This window comes from Sinocyclocheilus grahami, unplaced genomic scaffold (genome assembly GCF_001515645.1).
Source record: "Sinocyclocheilus grahami isolate Dianchi unplaced genomic scaffold, SAMN03320097.WGS_v1.1 scaffold153.1, whole genome shotgun sequence".
NCBI classification, from domain to species: Eukaryota; Metazoa; Chordata; class Actinopteri; order Cypriniformes; family Cyprinidae; genus Sinocyclocheilus; species Sinocyclocheilus grahami.
Genome location: NW_015505332.1, coordinates 59527 through 66387, shown reverse-complemented (window position 1 = coordinate 66387; position 6861 = coordinate 59527).

Below are 6861 nucleotides of genomic sequence, written 5' to 3'. Positions count from 1 at the left end.
AAACTGTTTGGTTACTTGAAATTACAATAAATGTAAAAAAAAAAAATCTAAAAGTGAAATATAAGAAATGAAAAAAATTTATAAATTCAAAATGAATAAAAAACTATATAGAAATATTTAAAAACAACAAAATCTAATTAAAATGACAAAAACACAAAACAAAATTGCTAAAACTTTAAATAAAACTAACATGAAAGCAGAAAATATCAAAATATTAAGCAGCACTGTTTTCAGCATTGATAAAGAAATCAGTAAATGTTTGTTGAGCATAAATCTGCATAATAATATTTCCCAATATTAATTTTATTACTTTACTTCTGATCAAATAAATGTAGCCTTGGTGAGCATAAGAGGCTTTCTTCAAAAACATAACAAACCTTATTGACCCCAAACTATTTTTGCACACTTTTGGTGACAATTCTCTATAAGATCTTTGTGTTTGGAGCGCATGTGTGTGTGTGTGTGTGTGTGTGTGTGTGTGTGTGTGGTGCAGTGAGGTAATTGCGTTGCAGCTACTGACTGCCCGTCTGTGTGACATGTTTATTACTGGCAAGAAACACATGCTGTCAATGATCACTTATTCTTAGGGCTTCAGTTATCTCAACATTACGCCCCATTAGTATTCTCTGGAAACCAATTCAATTAGAGCCCTCCTGGGCCCCACAGATGCCATTTATCTGAGAGAACAGAGCATCAATCACACTGAGAGTTTATCAGCTGTCTGAGCAAAGCACAAGAAAAGTGTGTCTGTGCCTAATTCCCTTTACGACACGCTTTATGTATTATTCATTTGATTATTAAACTATGATCTTCAAAAGTGATCCTTTTGTGAATAGATAATGACAGAATGATCATTTTTGCATGAACTGTTCCTTTAAGGTCTCTATCTACTCTGGTCTGTACAGACACACCTGCTCAGAGTGCCGTAAAGCTGCAGACCTTGCTTTAATCCCGATCCAGCGCTCTCAGGATTACAGCTGCTCTCTCCTCTCACTATCTTACAGTCACCTGCTGCAGTCCCTGCTTTATCCCCAAGATACATATCATGATGACTATTATGGGCTTTTCTGTTCTGTAAAGCAGCTTGTCTTTATGGTGGTTTCATGTTCTTCAAATCAGCATAAAGGTTTAGCTAAAATACACAAATGCATAACTTTCAAACTGTGCCTATTTGAGAAGACATTGACATTATCATCTTATAGAGGTTTGGAGTGTGTATTTTTTTTCAAATGCTACCATACTTCCACCTATCCTTTCTTTGTATGCATAGATAAATATAAATAAGCCATTCATATATTGATTTCTACAGATCACAAAAAAAAATTATTTGTCTTTATTTGTCTATACAATGAAAGTCAATTTAAATGTGTCAGTACCATATTTTTTCATAATGATTCTCACTACCATTAATTCTTTTTTTATATATTATTAAAATCTTATTAAAAATATATATAACTAAAACAATTTTTGTGTTTTTTGTCTACTATGAAAGCCCATTTAAATTATTTTTTTGTTAGTCCTATTATTTTTAATAGCGATTCTCACAACTCACTAATACAGTAATTATTTATTTTTTGAATGATTAAAATCTTATTAAAAAATAAAATCATTAAAAAAAAATCAACATTAAGGCAATATGTCAAATACTAAAACAATCTTTAACTGATGATCTATATTTCCATTTATTTATAATATATTATAATATATTTTTTTAGGGGTTAGTGTTGTTTTGGAATGGGGGAATGAATGATTTTGAAAATGACTTTTGGGTAAAACTTAAATGATCTTTCATAGGTTTTTTGTTAGTCCTATTATTTTTAATAATTAGTCTCACTACCATAATATAGCAATCATTTTTTTAATTATTAAAATCTTATTTTAAAAAAATGTATAATAAAAAACAACAACATTAAGGCAATATATCAAATAATCTCTAACTTTATTAGATAATCTATATTTTTTAAATTAATACATTTTTTAGGGGTCAGTGTTGTTTTGAAATGACGTGGGAATAAATGAGTCTGAAAATGATTTTGGGTGAAACTTTATAATTATTGAGTTTTTTTGTTAATCCTATTATTTTTACTAATGATTTTGATTACCATAATATAGCAATAAAAATTTTTTTTTAAGTATTACATTTTATTATTATTATTATTTTACATGCAATATATAGACACACACACACACACACAAATACATAGACATACACCTTTTGTGTTTTGCAAAACAATTTTTGGGTGAACTATCCCATTAACTTTAACTAAACTTTACCAGACTCGCTACAATCTGTGGCACTTCCATACATCAAAAATTCAGATGAATAATCACATTGTGGTGATAAATGCAGGCCGCTTTCAGTCGAGCATTTAATCAGAGATGTATCAAAAGCACTTTGTGGGTAAGATGAGGCTGGAGGTTGGAGAGGACATGATTGGCTTAGTCCAGTGCAGAAAGATTGTTTCCTTTGGCCTCGTTCAGCGATTTCCTGCCCTGTGATCATCTCTTCCATATGATTAGACCGATGTGCAGAACATGCCGTCATGTGATGGGCTTATGCCACAGGCCGTCAGTGGGTGTGAGCATAAAGAGAAATGAACTGCAACAGGCTTTGCGAGAGACAGGGTAATTACTGGGAGAGAGCAGTAAAAACCCAACATAATTTACCAGAAGATATTAACATTGGGCCTGATGCCGCAAAAGCAAAGATATTTCTGTCAGCAGCCTACGACAATATTATTTGTTGAAATAGCACAGAACCTCCTCCCTACACACACAGAAACACATATGGCACTACAGCTGAGACACACTGGGCCTGTAATGCAATTACTCCTACAAGATGTCTTTTCATTCAAACCCGACACAATACACAGAAGGTTTTCTACAAAGTCGCAGCTGCTCCTCTTTAGTTAATAAAGAGAACAAACTGTTAAGTAGCTGGATGGCGCAGACGCAGCAGGTTGAGAGAGGATTTCGATTTGAAATCAAACATTTGTCTGACATATGATCCAGCCGATGGCGTCCTTCATAGCAGCTAATTATGCTAAATATTTTCGTTTTAATCCTCTTGGTCAAAGGTATACCTGATCGTCTATAGATAGAAATGTGGAAAGCCAATTACTTTAATTAAAGTGGAGGGCCTGGGATGATCTTGAACCCCTTGGTGTGTGAGGCCTTTGGAATGCTTTACACACTAGAAGAGACTCCCGTCACTTGTCAACACCCAAATGTTTTAATCTTTCCTTCCTCAGTGCGTATTAAAAGATTATGAGCTTTCTGCATGGCTGGACGGCACACAGTCCCTTGTTTTGCAGCTTTCTAAAGGCCCCGGCACATGCGGAGGAGGCCCAGGCGAGGCGGGTGACCGGGCTTTGAGTTCAACTTCAGGTGGCTAGAATGTGAGAGTATCACACAGAAATATGCTCTGGTCATAAAAATTAGAAATTATATTTTGAATAAAGAGAATGAAGGCCATTTTATGACCATTACAATTATTTATATTTTTTGATGTTATTTTCAGTTAAACACAAGTTGTTGTTTTCTTATTCTATTTTTTGTTTTTGTTAGTCCTATCATTTCAAATCATGGTTTAAAAATAATACAATTATTAAATTAATATATTTTTTTAAATCACCACAAAGGTGATATTTATTAAACACTAAAAAACCTATAAAATAAAAGAAATCTACATAAATCTAAAATCTGAAATAAATCTAATTATATTTATACACACACACACACACACACTGTGTATACTGTGTATATATATATGTATATATGTATAATTATATTTATTTTTATAAATACTTAGGTACTTAGGTGCTTAATTGCCATGACAATAATGTCGCAAAACTAAAAATCTAAATTGTACAACACATATAGCAACAATAATTCTCTTTTTTTCTCTCTACCTATTTATATATATATATTTCATTAATTTTAACAAATCATTTATAAATTTTTAAGATAATGTTATCATTTTTACCTTGTCTGTAATTATCTAATTGTATTTATGGAAAAAGTTGTTTAATTCATTGAAAAATTAAAAATGAAATTAAAATGAAAATTAATTGAAAATGTCACAAACCTAAAAATATTAGTTGTCTGAATTTATTCCCTAAAAAGAAATAGGCGACAAATAATACTGGTAAGAATTTATAAAAATAAATTATACATTTTATTTTCAAAATTTTTTTTTTTCAGATTTAGGTGTGAAAAACTACTCCTACATATGAATAGGTTTTGTACATATAAACCCATAAGATTCAAGTCATAAAAGCAACAGAAATCTCTGAACTAACTATACTAATGCGTTTATACTCATGTGTACTAAAAATATTAGTGTCAGCACGTGTTTGAGTCTCAGCATAAATCTGTGATTCCATCCTGACACTAGACTCACTCGTTGGTCCCCTCTAAAAGAAGTGAGAAAGTGAGAGCACAGGTTTGTATTAACACTCCTCACAGGTAGAGAGCAGAGGCGTAATAGCCTCTTTCAGCACCTAAGCGAGGCGGCGTGCTGCAGTAATCTTTCAGCAGCTTGGCTCCCTGCTAACAGGCCTGCTCTGAGAGCGCCTTTCAATTAGCAGTTTATTATTGCAGAGGCCCCACAGCACCGGGCGCTGATAGCCACATGCCAATACTGCTTCTGACACTTCGGGAGTAAACGCTGTCATGCTTCGAATTAAGGGACTGACACCTCTCACTTACACCGTCGCTGGCATCTGAAACAACTGAATACCTTTCTTGCATGCTATTCTTTTCATGTTTAATCTCTAACTGTACTAAAAACAGTGTGTTCTGATGCAAGCGATGCACTTCTCCGTCCTCTCTCTGAAATACGTTCACATAAACATGTACACAGACGCACACACCATCCCTCTCCGTCCGAACCCCGGGCTTCTATCTGCCAATGCGCTTGTAGAGATATTGTTAGCATTCCATTTGCCATTTACATTTTCTCTGCTTGACATAATTGAAGAATGGATGCTCTTATGAAAATTAAACTTGCGGTCCTACCGGGTTACTGTAACCCTGTTAAAATGTAATGAGATTCTTTATGCGTCTTCTCGTGATTTTTTATTAAATAGAATATCAGTATGACTAATTCCCCGGGCCTAAATGCAGACTGGGACACAGCATTATTGATAGGGCAGCGCGTAAGTGGTCTCCCATCCCCAGCCTCTAATGGTCTAATAATGCATTATACCAGTATCAGTGGGCCTGTGGCTTGCAGTGCTTATTGTCGTTATTGAAAACACCTGGCCGGACCATTCATCAAGGTTAAATCAAGAGGGCCCATTTGTTCATTAGCCTGTCACTAAACATCTTTATTTAGTTTTGCCATCCGAAGGCAGATCGCCGGCCCTGGAATTCTGAGTCCCGGAGTCCTTCCAAACGGGGAGAGATGCTAAACGGTGTCATTCCGGACGAATGATAAAGAGAAACAGATTACAGTTGTTCCCGGAACACAGGCTATTTCCCTGTGTATGAATTCACCGCACACATTTATCTGGCCGTCCCGTTTATATGGGAGGTTGAAAAACTGCCTGTCTCGTTTTTCTAACCCACACTGACATATAAGAAACAGCCTGAGAAATAAAGCGATGCTTATTTTGCTCCGAATATTGACATGTGTAATTAATAGAATATCAGACGCTAATTAATTCTCCAAAATAAATGAGCATGTCCTCTGAAGCCAATTATGAAATTACTGGCACTGACAACTGAGGTGATTAGTATTAATTATCAAGCCCACAAAAAGGATAGAAGGCGCCCATATGAGCATTTAAGAGCAAATTATATCTCCATTTAAGCCATTTATTATGAATGAAATCAATAAGGTAATTTTTTTCTTCCCCACTATTATCATCCACAAATGTTAATTTGGAAAGTGAACCTTCATGTAAGGTAAACTGCACCTTGCATATGGTAGCCAATTTCTTGCCAAATGTATTTTTTAATATCATATTCTCGTATAAAAATGAGTCACAACACGTAAATGTATAAAAAACAACATAAAATATGAATATTATATATAATATATACTGCATATTTTATACTGTGTATATATATCTATATATATTTCAATCATGACAACTCTCGGAAGATTTTAGCATGGTGATGGATATGACAATGTTAATGCATTTGGTCTTGGCGAAATAGATCTGCTACGCTGCTGTTGAATTGCTGCTGCTGTTGGTTATTGCTGTAGTTGTAGATTATTGCTGCTGCTGCAAGCAAGAATAGGAACTTGCAACTGCGAATGCATATGGCGATACGGTGCCATGAGTATTTAAGACACACTGCTGCTGCACAAATAACATATAAAATAGCCCCGTAGCAGATCTATACAGGTGGAGCTGGGGAAGGTGGAGGGTTTCAGAGAACTCTGAAAGTGCGCTGCAGGAATCTCAAGTGAATGCTAGCCAGCCATATAAATGCAAGGCAGTAAGCTCATTGGCTGCATATGCAGCATGAACCAATCAGCTTGTGCCAAGTCGTTTAACTCTCGGAATATCATCAGATACGTTAACACCCCATCAGAATGCGCCATCTAGAGTTTCATGACTGAACTATATATATAAACACACACACATGCTTTAGCTGAAGAGATTAAAAATTTTAATTATACGTATGCATACACACACATGCACACATATATAACTTTTAATCTCTTCAACAATACTACATATATTAAAATATATACAGTATATATAAAAAAATCATATTTAAATAACTATGTATGTGTATATGTTACTGGCTGTTTTTTGACAAAAAGAAACATGTGAAAATGAATGTATAAATACAACATCATAATATAAAATACAGATATAACGAACTACCTGAATATAAAAACGT